The sequence below is a fragment of the Olea europaea genome, chromosome 1 (genome assembly GCF_002742605.1).
Source record: "Olea europaea var. sylvestris chromosome 1, O_europaea_v1, whole genome shotgun sequence".
In the NCBI taxonomy this organism is placed as follows: Eukaryota; Viridiplantae; Streptophyta; class Magnoliopsida; order Lamiales; family Oleaceae; genus Olea; species Olea europaea.
In genome coordinates this window covers 25,229,206-25,241,968 of record NC_036237.1, presented here as the reverse complement: position 1 = coordinate 25,241,968, position 12,763 = coordinate 25,229,206, and the positions used below count along the sequence as shown (strand labels likewise).

General features: G+C 37.2%; 1 long non-coding RNA gene across 1 annotated transcript; it reads left to right on the top strand.

Moving 5' to 3' along the window:
- The first annotated feature begins 3,481 nt into the window (after nucleotides 1-3,481).
- LOC111398403 lies at nucleotides 3,482-4,986 on the top strand. Its single transcript, XR_002703338.1, has 3 exons — nucleotides 3,482-3,939; nucleotides 4,026-4,106; nucleotides 4,277-4,986. It is a non-coding gene; the product is annotated as an uncharacterized LOC111398403 (long non-coding RNA).
- Nucleotides 4,987-12,763: the final 7,777 nt, after the last annotated feature.

Sequence of the window (12,763 nt, the reverse complement as noted above, 5' to 3'; positions counted from 1 at the left end):
TTTAAAAGTTTTTTTTTTTTTTTTTTTTTAATCTTCCACAAGTATAATTAAGGATGTCAACGAGTTGAGTAGAGTCAACTCACGAGTCAAAACTCGAAGCTCGATTTCCGCTCGAGTAAAAATATTTCAATTTTTTTTGCCCGAATCAATCCGAGCTTTTGTTCGGCCAAAAAATTTAAACTTGACTCGAACTTTCGACTTGGACCTTATCGAGCCGAGCTGACTCATGATTTTTTTAAAAAAAATGGTAGCCACGCAATTGCCATTGCATACAGCCGCGTGGCTGCCTACTAAAATTTGCAGCTACACATAGCTTTCAAAGTTTTATTTATTTATTAATATAAATATGTTCATGCGTTGAAAAATGGCCAGTGTGGCTCGAGCTCGAGTGGACGCTCACTCAATCGAGCCTCGGCTCGATAGAATTGAGCCACGAGTCGGGCTATTTATCAATCACAAATTTAAGTTAGGACTTAAATTTTTAGGTTACAAGTTTCCGGTAACATATTATTCGATGGTCACAATCTCAACTAATTGGTTACGTATTATTTATTGGTAATAAATGAATTAATTTATTGGTTACAAACACCCGCCTCTACCAAACCTCACTCACAACCATCGCATCACCGCCATGACCACCACCAATATCACCGGACCTCACTACCATTGCCAACATCACCACTATCATCGTCACTGCCTCCACCACCACCACAATGAAGTGACAACTGTAGTGGCTGATGACATCGCTATGTGACACATTGTGCAGGAGAGAAGAGAGAGATAAGAATAAAGAAATATTTATGGTTTGAAAATGAAATTTGATGGGGTGGATGGAGTTGGATGGGTATATAGATTAATTTAGGGACCGTTTGAGCCCCATTATTTGTAAATTATAATGAGATGAATAATATTTTTTTGAAAAATGAGTGGTTGAAAAGTTTTTGATTTACGTGTAATATTAATTTATTGAAAATTGTGTAATTAAAAGTAGGAGAGAAAATTTTAATTTAATGTAATGAGAAATAATGGGGCTCAAACGGGGGCTTAATATTATTAGTATTAATTATTATCCAATTTTTGTATAAAAAAACTTGAAATCTGATTTTTGAAATGGCAACTTTAAAAATCTGGATCTATGTAATTTTCACCGTGTTTGATTGACTTTATTTTTTATGAAAAACACTGTCAATTTTATAACCTAAATACCTACTTGTGATCATATTTTTTTCAAAAATAAGGAAAATATTTTCTTTAGGAAGGGATGATTTTTATTTTCTAGGTAATCCACTCTCCCTCATCCATCTATTAATAAAAAAATGGACAAATATAATATTTTCTTGGTTGAAAACTAAATCAATCAAGCATATTTAATCAATAATTTTTATATAAATGCTTAAAATTTATTTTCTTTCTATGTAAATTTCATACTTGTAATCCAACGCAATGATAAGTGCATTTTGTTCACTTATTTGGATCATATTACTAAGTTTTTAGATCATGAAAATGTTGATTTTTACTTAACTTGGGTAAATTTTCGTTTATTTCAGTTTTAGACCTGTTTCTAATGCAAGTGGCAAAGAAAAATAGGGAAATCCAAAGTATGATGACTAAATTGCAACATTTCAATGGTTGATTCAGATCACAAAATGAAGATTAAAGATATTATGAGTTCAATTGGATGCAATTGAAAGTTTAACGGTTGAAATTGCAAGAGAACGGATTTAAAAGAATCAAGAATTGAATTTCGGGACTAAAATATAATATTTGAAAGTTTTTATAACTGGGCGACTACCCAGTTATTTAGAGTGGATGACCGCCCAACATCAAGGTACAATTATCGAGGCAAAAAATTTAGTCGTGCGATACCCGGGTTTTGACTAGGAATCACGGTGAAAAAATTATGGTTTCCTTATCCGACTGAAATTTTTATGGAAACAAATCTTAGGACATATTTTAAAAGCCTAAGGCCGTCTCTAAGCATTCACCACGCATTCCAATACATTCCTAAGGGTTTTGAGAGTATAAAATGAGGCAAGAAAAGCAAAGAACGATCCAAAGTCGCGAGAATTCCATTCAATAATTAATTGGATGATGTCGTTTTTTCAATATTCTTTTTGTTTTCTTACTTCCACCATGCTAGGCTAGATTTGTATATCCTAGGATAATAATGAACTATGTGATATGACTTTTTAATCTTTAGTTTAACATTCTTGATATTAAAACACATTTTATGGAATTTGAATGATTTATATGAATTTATTTTCTTCACAATTATTGTGCACGTGATTGTGTGAATTTGGTGGCTTGTTTCACGCATTCAAAAGAAAGGAGAATAGGCTCGACATGATATAAATCATCGCAGGGTTCGATATGAAATAGAAATATACCGCTATGCCTCTTTAAGTGTTTATAAAAATGCATGCATTCTTGTGTATTCGCATCCGTTATAGAAATAATATAAGAATAGGTTTAATATTACTTGAGAGAGATTGTTGAATAAAATAGGAATATTGATTCGTCAAAATTGAACCGTGTTGTTAAAGTGTAAAACTAAGTTTAAAGGAGATTATTGCTTGGGGATTCGCAATCCTAATACGTTTATAATTCATTAGAACACATCAATTTGCATAGATCATAATTTGTATTTAGTTTCTTTAACTCATTCATAGTTGCGTACGTAATCTATTTTATTTGTACTTTCATCACAACAACACATCGTGTTTTATTGTTTCAACTAAGGTTACGGTAATTAAAGTTGAACTAAATCAATCATCATGGGACGATATTCGAACTCAAAATTTACTTATTACTTGTTAATGAATCGTACACTTGGGATATTTTAATTCGAAATATATTTTCGTGAACGCTCACCATTAATTAAATTTTCTAAGTGGAATACGCCCAATACCTTAATTGATCTTCAATTTGTGCTCTGGATCTGGATCACCTCGGCCTAGTAATTGTCCAGCAATTCCCCAGTCTATCTTCACTTGTTTGATCCTTGAGGTTCAAATATCGAGCCGCTAAATCAAGTCCGCCTCCATTTCCAAACAAGGTCAATTAAACCCACATGGAATGGGTATCAAAGATGCAAAATGCAGATAATATTATTAGTATCTTTATAACATCAAGAAATGATAAAATGTTTATGGTTGGTGCCTGGTGGGATCTGAGATATCAAATGCAGTCCATTAAGTTATATAAAACCACCCCAATAGATTCTCAAAAATTAGATTAGATATTCAGATTGACAATTCCATGGCATGGAATGCTGTGGCACTGATGGGGAGATCCTCTCTCCCACTATCTATGTAAAAAAGTTCCTTTACACATGTAGCAATCATCAATTAAAGAAAGGATTTGAAAAAGAAAGTCCAAAAAAGGGTTATCCAGATAAGCCTTTAGACCAACTGAGTGCTAAAGATTTGAGGGGTGGCATGGCAGCCTCACAAAGCAAACATCGCACCTCAGAAAACATGGATTACACATCTGCATAGAATTAACCACCCCACCTGGGAGACATACCATGTTACCAGATCATTCCGTCATTAAGTTTTTAGTTTTGTCAAAACCCCACATCTTTTTTATTGACACAAAAATGAGTCATGCAGCTAAAAGCTAAGATCCAACTACTACTTTTCGTCCATATAAAGGGTGAAGAAGCATTGTTGGATCTCAGAAAAGCTTGTTGTTTCTGACTGATCTTAGGTGTTTTTGAACATTCTGAAGCATTCATTTCATTGCTTAAAACCAAAGAAAGGAGGTAGATATGAAACTGCAACTTTGGAAAATCGACATTTACGAAGAAATTGCACCCAAAATATGCTGTTGGAATTCCAGTCAATTCAGGAGTAACTTCAACCAGACTTTTACCTGATCCGGCTGGCCAATACAGTGTTACGCCTTCTCCTTCCAATGAGCACTCCAAAATCAGAAAGAGTATGTATATTTTCTTGTCTTTAAAACTCACCAAGAACTCCCAGTTCCGTTAATCACAACCTTACTGGATTTTCTTGGAAATGCAGGCAGAGCAAATTCAGTAATCCCTGGGATGAACAAATTTGGAGAACTGATGTACAATTTCGCTCAAGGATTCCGAGAGCATGGTAAAGCCTTAACCTAGTTTATTTATATAGAAGTTATTATCAGACCATTGGAGCATGTGCACTATGCTCGACTAGACATAGCCGGAAAAAATTTAAGACCATAACGTTACAAATTCTCAGGCATACTCCTATTTCACGCCTAATGTTTTGCTTTATTATTATCTCTGCAGTGAAATTAGGACCCAAGTTCACTGAAACTTTGAAAGGGAAGTTGAGGCTCGGAGCAAGAATCCTTCAGGTAGGCAGACTGGAAAAAGTTTTCCAGCTAAACTTCAATGTTAGCAACGGCGAAAAGCTCTTAACGGCCTCTCAATGCTATTTATCGACCACAGCTGGACCGATGGCAGGCCTCCTGTTTATTTCCACTGATAAAATTGTTGGAAAAATTGGTCGACTTTGGCACGAGTTTTGAGTGGGACCCAGTTGTTTTATTTGAAAGATAAAAGTTGATTTGTATTCTCTTCCGTGAGTACATCGAAATCATATACTTACTTGCTAAAGTTGATACTCGGGTGAATGAGAAATTGAGGTTCAAAGTGTGCCACTCAAAAGGGAGTTTATGTGGGAAAAATGAATTTGTCTCACATAGGAAAAAGATGAGGAACTCCAAAAGTCATTGCCATTAATGGTAGCCTAGCCTATAAATAGTGACTCATTTTCCTCATTTCAACACACAAACAAAAAAAAAAAAAAAGCAAAAACTTTCAAGTTTAGAATATACTAGAAATTCATTTGCGTAGAGTTCTCTCTTGGTGGTGGTGTAGTTCAGGCACTAGTTCAGTTCGCCGGAGTGGTTTCTGCGGTGCTCGGAAGCTACTAGTTTTACCGTTGTATCCTGAAAAATGGACGCTCGTTTTAAACCTCAAGCACAGACGGTGAGGGGGCGAATCTGTTTTAAGAAAACTGTATGTAACACAGGCCTCGGGTTAAAATTCTATGTTTCAGTTGTTTAATTCATGCAATTTTTCGTATTAAATTTACAGTCCATGCTTCATGAATTTATGATATATTGTTTGTATGCTTCATGAATTTTAAATTCTGTTGGAACAAAAGTTATTTGTTGGAAATAAAACTTTCAATGATCCGGTGAAAATTCGATATACGGTTGTTTGAATTTTGTTGACTTGCATAGTTGCAAAATTGAAAGGCTTTGTCAAAAAGACCTAAATTGTCTAAGAAGAGTTTGGGATTTGAGCGATCCAGTTGTGACCCCCTCCTCATCTGGGAGTCTTTTAATTGCGCATTATTCAAATTGACGAGACGAAAGAGAACATTTCCCGATTTTATCCACATACACTGAATTTTCTACAAGCTTAAAACATATTTTTAGAAAGGAAATTTTGGTTTCCTATATTGATTATCTCTGAACTGATTAGTTTCTTATATTTGTTATATTGTGGAAGCTAATTTGTTGTTTGGTTCTTTCGGAAGAAGAAATGGCAACCGGTTCCACCAACATAGATTCCAACATGGATGTGTCCCAAACTGAAGGTACCCAATCTCAGGCTGTGAGTTCTACTATGGGTGTAGGGCCTAGTTCGGCTATGGGTGCAGCTATGGCTGTAGGGCCTAATTCTGTTATGACATAGACTGTGGCTCCAATGCCAAGTCGTGTTGTGAGCCAACATGTGGCTAATGTTCCGGTTAATGTACCAGTTAACCATGGGGAAAAGCCAGAGAAATTCAACGGCTTGAATTTCAAGAGGTGGCAGCAGAAAATGCTGTTTTATCTGACCACCTTGAATCTTGCGAGATTCTTGACTGAAAGTGCTCCAAAACTCCTAGAGGGTGAGGTGGATGTTCAAGCTATCAGTGCTGTTAATGCTTGGAAACACTTGGACTTCTTATGCCGGAATTACATCATGAACAGTTTGACAGATTCGCTATACAATGTGTATAGCACCATGAAAACTGCTAAGGAGTTGTGGGAGTCTTTGGACCGAAAATATAAGACTGAGGATGCCGGGGCTAAGAAATTTATCGTCGGCCGATTCTTGGACTATAAGATGGTGGACTCCAAAACTATAATCAGTCAAGTGCAATAACTCCAAGTGATTCTTCACGAAATTCATGCCGAAGGGATGATTCTGAGTGAAACTTTCCAAGTGGCTGCAATCATTGAAAAATTGCCTCCCGCGTGGAAAGATTTCAAGAATTATCTGAAATACAAGCGAAAGGAAATGAACGTTGAAGAACTAATTGTTAGACTTCGAATTGAAGAAGACAACAAGAGTTTCGAAAAGAAGTGGTTCAATCCTGGTGCGGCTAAGGCCAATATTGTTGAACATGGTCAAGGTAGTAAGAACTACAAAATCAAAGTTGGGCCATCCGGTGGAAAAGGGATCAAGCTGGGACCAAAAGGGGGCATTCCTAAGAAGAAATTTCAAGGGAAGTGCTTCAACTGTGACAAAGTAGGTCACAAATTTTCAGAGTACAGATTGCCAAAGAAGAAGAAAGAAGTAAATGTGGTTGACTACATGGCACATGATGTGTCGGAAATAAGTCTCACAGCAGTCATTTCTGAAGTGAACATGGTGGGTTCTAACCCAAAAGAATGGTGGATTGACACCGGAGCTACGAGACATGTGTGCTCTGATAAAGAGTTATATACTACTTTTGAAGTAGTTGAGAATGGAGAGAAGTTGTTCATGGGAAACTCAGCAACTTCTGAAATCAAGGGCCAAGGAAAAGTGGTTCTAAAGATGACTTTGGGAAAAGAGCTGACTCTCAACAATGTGCTGTATGTGCCGAAAATCAGCAAGAACCTTGTGTCTAGGTCACTTTTGAATAAGCATGGTTTTCGCATTGTGTTTGAGTCAGACAAGGTCATCTTGTCGAAAAGTGGAATGTTTGTCGAAAAATATTATGTTTCCGATGAAATGTTTAAATTCAATGTAATGGTTGTTAAACCAAAAATGAATAATAAAGTGAATGCTTCTGTTTACTTGCTTGAGTCTTCCAATGTATGGCATGGTAGATTAGGACACGTTAACTATGATACTTTACGTAGGCTAGTTAACTTGAAATGCATACCAGCATTCCATGTTGATTCCAAACATAAGTGTGAGACTTGTGTTGAAGCAAAATTGACTAGGTCGTCATTTAAGTCAATTGAACGAAATATGGAATCATTTGATTTAATTCACAGTGATATATGTGATTTAAAAATTGTACAAACAAGAGGTGGCAACAAGTATTTCATTACTTTTGTCGACGATAGCACGAAATACTGCTATGTGTATTTGCTAAAAAGCAAGGATGAAATGATAGAGAAATTTGTTCTGTATAAGAATGAAGTTGAAAATCAACTTAACAAGAAAATTAAGGTGCTAAGAAGCGATCGAGGTGGTGAGTATGAAGCACCGTTTGCTGAATTCAGTGCGCAACACGGAATCATACATGAAACCACCGCATTGTATTCATCGCAACAAAATGGTGTTGCTGAAAGGAAAAATCGCACTTTAAAGGAGATGATGAATGCGATGCTAGTAAGTTCTGGATTACATCAGAACATGTGGGGGGATGCTGTATTATCAGTAAATTACCTTTTGAATATGGTGCCCCGAAAGAAAATGAAGAAGACTCCTTATGAGTTATGGAAAGAAAGTACCCCTTCCTATAAATACTTACGAGTGTGGGAGTGTCATGCTAAAGTGGCTGTCCCAACACCAAAGAAGGTGAAGATATGCCTGAAAACTGTAGATTGCATATTCATTGGATATGCACATAACAGTAGTACTTGTCGGTTTCTCGTGTATGAATCTAAAATCCAAGATATACACAGAAAGACGATAATGGAGTCGAGAAACGCTTCATTCTTTGAACATGTGTTTCCATGCAGGTCCGAAGAAGAGGCAAATTCTTCTAAACGGACGTATGAGACTATGACTGAACATAGTCAGGACCAAGAACTAGAAGAGGAGGTTGAGGTTGAACCTAGACGTAGCTGTTCGCGTATTTATTTGTTTCAATTTTAAAACCCACCGCAAGTGTACGGTTCGTTAACAAGTAGTAACATGGACTATGAGTCCAAGTATCGTTCCCACGAGGATTGAATTAGCTCTAATTAGACTAATGTGACCTTAACCGAATCTAATTGAATGAAAATTTGGTTTAAATGTGAAAAGCCCTAATTTTGGAAAAAACCCCCAATTAAAAACCCTAATTTTGAAGAAAATCCTAATTTCGAAATTGGAAACCCTAATTTCGAAATTCCACTAATTAAATGACTCAACAACTCAATTAAAATGTAAATATGCAATGTTGTAAATGAAATTGTAGAAATAAGTTGAAATAAAATCATTGAGATATCGAATCCCCATTTGATTGCTATAAACCTTAATTTCACAAATCCAATTAATCAATGGAAAATTGTCAATTCAATGTTCCTACGCCTATCTAATATACTCTCTCGATATATATTAGATCTATTTCTGCATATCATCAGCCTATATTTCTATGGATGATGTAACATAAAAAACGCATGAAATTCTATGAACAATTACCGAATTGCATAAAGCATAGGGGTATATTTCTATTCCCTATCGGACCCTATGTCAATTTATATATATCGAGTCTATTCTACTTCTTTTGAATGTAAAGAATAAACCATCACAATCACATAATAAATGGCCAATAAATCATGGATTCAATAAAAAACAATATAAATCAAACAATTTATTCTAAAGACAATTTATATTAAACTCATGAACTATAAGAATTTATAAGAAAATCAAAGGTTCATCGACTCCCAATGAAATAAAAATTTAGCCTATCATATTTTGAAGAAAATTACAAAGATTCAATAAAGGAGAAGACATCACCCTATTATAATTGATGCTTGAAATCTTCAATCTTGATGAAATCCTCCTTCTTCTTGCATAAATTCTTGGATCTTGATGTTATTGTGTGCCTCTTTTCTCCCAAAATCGTCTACCCTAGTTCTGGACGTGTTTTAGGGTATATATAGCGTGTCCAAATTAGGTAAAAAAAGAGTTGGCGTCGAAAAAGGAAACTGCAAAAAACCCTCGAAATTTCTTCTATGCGACCGCATAGAAGGATCCTATGCGGTCGCATAGATCATTTGAAATGCCCCATTATTTTCCCTGCATCCATCTATGCGACCGCATAGATGGTTATACTATGCGGTCGCATAGATATAACTAATTATGTGGTTTTTACATTTTGGTCCCTGAACTTCCTTGTTGCTTCTCTTGACTTTTTTCTTCGATTTCTTCATCTTTTCATCAAATTTTATCTTCCAATTGATGGTTGACACCATCAAATCTCATGCCACTCATTCGGCACATCTTTTGAGTATTTGCGCTTTAGTCCTCCAACTTTCAATTGTCTTCATTTCAGTCCCTCTTCAATACTTTCTTCTTCCAATTGTTTTGCTTTGTCATTGAGCTCATACTTGACACGTTTTTACTCTCTTTTTGCATTTAGCTCAACTTCTCAATATTTTCACCTTTGGTCCTCAAACTATCACTTTGTTGCGTTTTGGTCCTTTTTCGGCTCTTTCTCTTGAATTCCACAATTTCCATTGAAATACCTACATTGCATGAATTTAATAGGATTAAGCCACATTTCAACAATTTTATCCATGTTTAAGTCATGTTTGTGAACCAAATAAGTGTGTAAAAACATACTTATCAAATCCCCCAAATTTAAACTATTGTTTGTCCTCAAACAATGCAGTGACTCAATGCTAAACAAACATGGCTTAACACCTTGCCTTGGCTCAGGATTGGACTAAGTAATTGATTTTATGAAAATTTATCAGCGCTAGTTGACATCAACCTTCAACTGTTAAGTGCATACCTGACGTGTGTGTGTGGATTCATGCTAACATATCAAGTTCATGATGAGTTTGAGTCCCGACCCCAAGTGGTCAAATGTCTCCTTACTCGCTTGAGAGATACACAACCCTCCCAAACTTATTCTTTTCACTCAATTATCCCGGGGTTGTGTTTTAAAGATTATGAGTTTATCTAGCTTTACTTCTCACCCTCTCGTAGTTTGGATTAATTTCACTAGCACAAGTTCACACATCAACAAGTGAAGGCTCTCCTAGTTTTGATTGCTTCGACACTCAAGACTAAACTAGGTTACTTGCCTCGCCTCAAAGGTATAGTTTCTTCCACCAATTGTCCAAGGGCTTTTCTTCTTGTTATTATCTCTTTTTGTTTTTATCACTTTTCTTATATTTTTATTATTATTTTTTTATTTTTTTATCATCTTCTCATTTGCTTTCTATATAACCCATGTAACGAGCTTTAGGCCGGTGACTCCCGAACCAGTCGGTTTTAGGGCACCAGGTTTTAGACCCTTGCAGGCTTATTCACTCGAGTTATAAAGGCTCGATCAGATGACTTTTTATTAACTTCTTTTCTTCTTGCTTTCTATATGACTCATGTAACGAGCTTTAGGCCGGTGAATCCCAGATCAGTTGACCTTAGGGCACCAGATTTTGAAATATCCTTACAGGCTTACTTGCTCGAGTCATAAAGGCTGAAAAAAAGAAGTGTCTTATTCTTACAAATTAAGTTTATGCCCTTATTTTCTCTAGACATTTGGTATCCAAAACTAACCTTTAATTTAAGATTTTCACCTACTCTTCATCCCACTGGTCTAGGCAATCCACACAATAATTCATTCACGGAGCCTCACTCATTTCAATGTTCGCCTATAATAGTTCAACTATCACCAAACTGTCTCAAGGTATTTTATGGGTTCATTCAATAGAGGGTTATAACTATCTCTCTACTTTATGCTCAAAACCCTAATCACTTACTTAACATGTTAAGCATGAATGACGTGCATAAAAAAATGTCAAGTATTGCGGCAACAAGTATAGGTTAGCCTAATTAGCACCGATCCCAAAGTTCTGAAATGTATCAATCCAATAGTAACATCATAGCCGGCAAGGCGATTAAGCTGACACAAGCATACATAAGCATAATAAATATTCACTCACAAGCATGTCTCATGCAGCAATTAGTCAAAATAAATCTAGATTGTGGAAATGCAATTAGTTACATGCTGAATGTCTTAATCAAATTATGCCACCATCCCCCAAACTTATACAAGACATTGTCCACAACGTGAAAAATAAGTTTAGAAGGCAGAATTTAAGGAAAATGAATACAAATGAGGCAAACGATACTCCCTTGATCAAAACGGGGGCTGCGATGGGAAGCTAGATCCCGCAGTATCATCAGCTGGAGGTGGAGGTAGGCGCGCCAAGATCTCTCTCATCAGTGCTGACTGCTGTGTCATTTCATCGTGGATCCCCTCAACCCGTGTCTCCAAATGGCCCAAACGCTCCCAAGTTTCATTTATCCTCAGCTGGATGCCTTCCACCCTGCCTACATACACACTGAGTCGACCATTCATAGTGTCCATCTCTCTCCTAGCTGCCTGGGCATCCTGGCGAGCGGCACGTGACATATCAGTGGCAATGCGGACGTCACGGTGTATGCATCTCAGTCGTCAAAGTTCCCATAGCCTGCTGGAGACTCTGCACATCTCGGCTGATCCCCGTGGTGGTGGTGAAAATCTAGCGCCACAACTGTGCATTCAACTCAGCCTGCAATGGAGGAGCTTGAGGCATTTCTTGCTCGGCTTGCTCGTGACCTTGCTCTCCCTGCTGTCTCCGCCTCTCAATTTCTTGCTTCTCCCAATGCTTTAACCTGGCTCTGTCTTGGGCCTCCAAAGTACTGCGCTTTATGGTGGGCCTGGGTTTGGCAGCCACCTCCTCGGATATAATGTTTATACCAGCAGCTATGCAAATTCCGGAGATGAGGCTTGGGAAGATCATTGAGCTATGTCTATCACCCAAAGTACCCATATGATGTATCTGATCATAGCAAAGAGTGGCAAGATCAACCTTATTACCTCGTACCAAGTGGTAAAGGAATCCAACTGTGGGATCTGTGAATGTGGTCCTGTGAGAGGTAGGCTCAATGTTGTGGCACATGAACAGCCACAGGATCGCTATAGACGGTGTAAGCTCAATCTGATGCCACTCGGTAGTGGGGAGTGGCCATGCATTCTGTCGCCCCAATAAGGTCACCTGGTACAGGCGTTATGTTTTCCCACATGAGCTGGTAGTAGTCTTGTATAACTTCGGGTGAGAATGTGATCCATTTACCCCGGACCCAAGTCTGATGTAGGTGATCGGACCCTGGTGTGTCAATTTCAGTATTGAAGTTGGCGTAAAATTTCCCCACCAACAATTCATAACTCCGATGTGGCTGCTCCACTATTTTATGCCATCCACAGTTCTGCATCAAAGTAGTTAGCTCGAAACCAGGAAAGTCATCTAACTTAACAGCCCTTTCTGGTATCACTGTCTATCGACTCACTATGTTCTCATAACGGGCTGCTGCCTCGACAGTTAAAAATCTTTGTATACCTCCTTCAAGCACACGAGTGCGTACCGTGCCGGATGATGAGCCGACCTTCTCCTTCCCTTTTGAAGTTCGTTTTGGTGGCATCCTGCAAATTTGGAAAATAGCAAGCATTAGCCATCTTGTTATACAATGAGAAATCGCATGAAATGAAAAGCACGGAAAGCACAAATCCCCCAAACTTGTTTCAATAAGCATGTATACTACCACGGTGTAATAAACAATGTATGATGATTAGAGTAA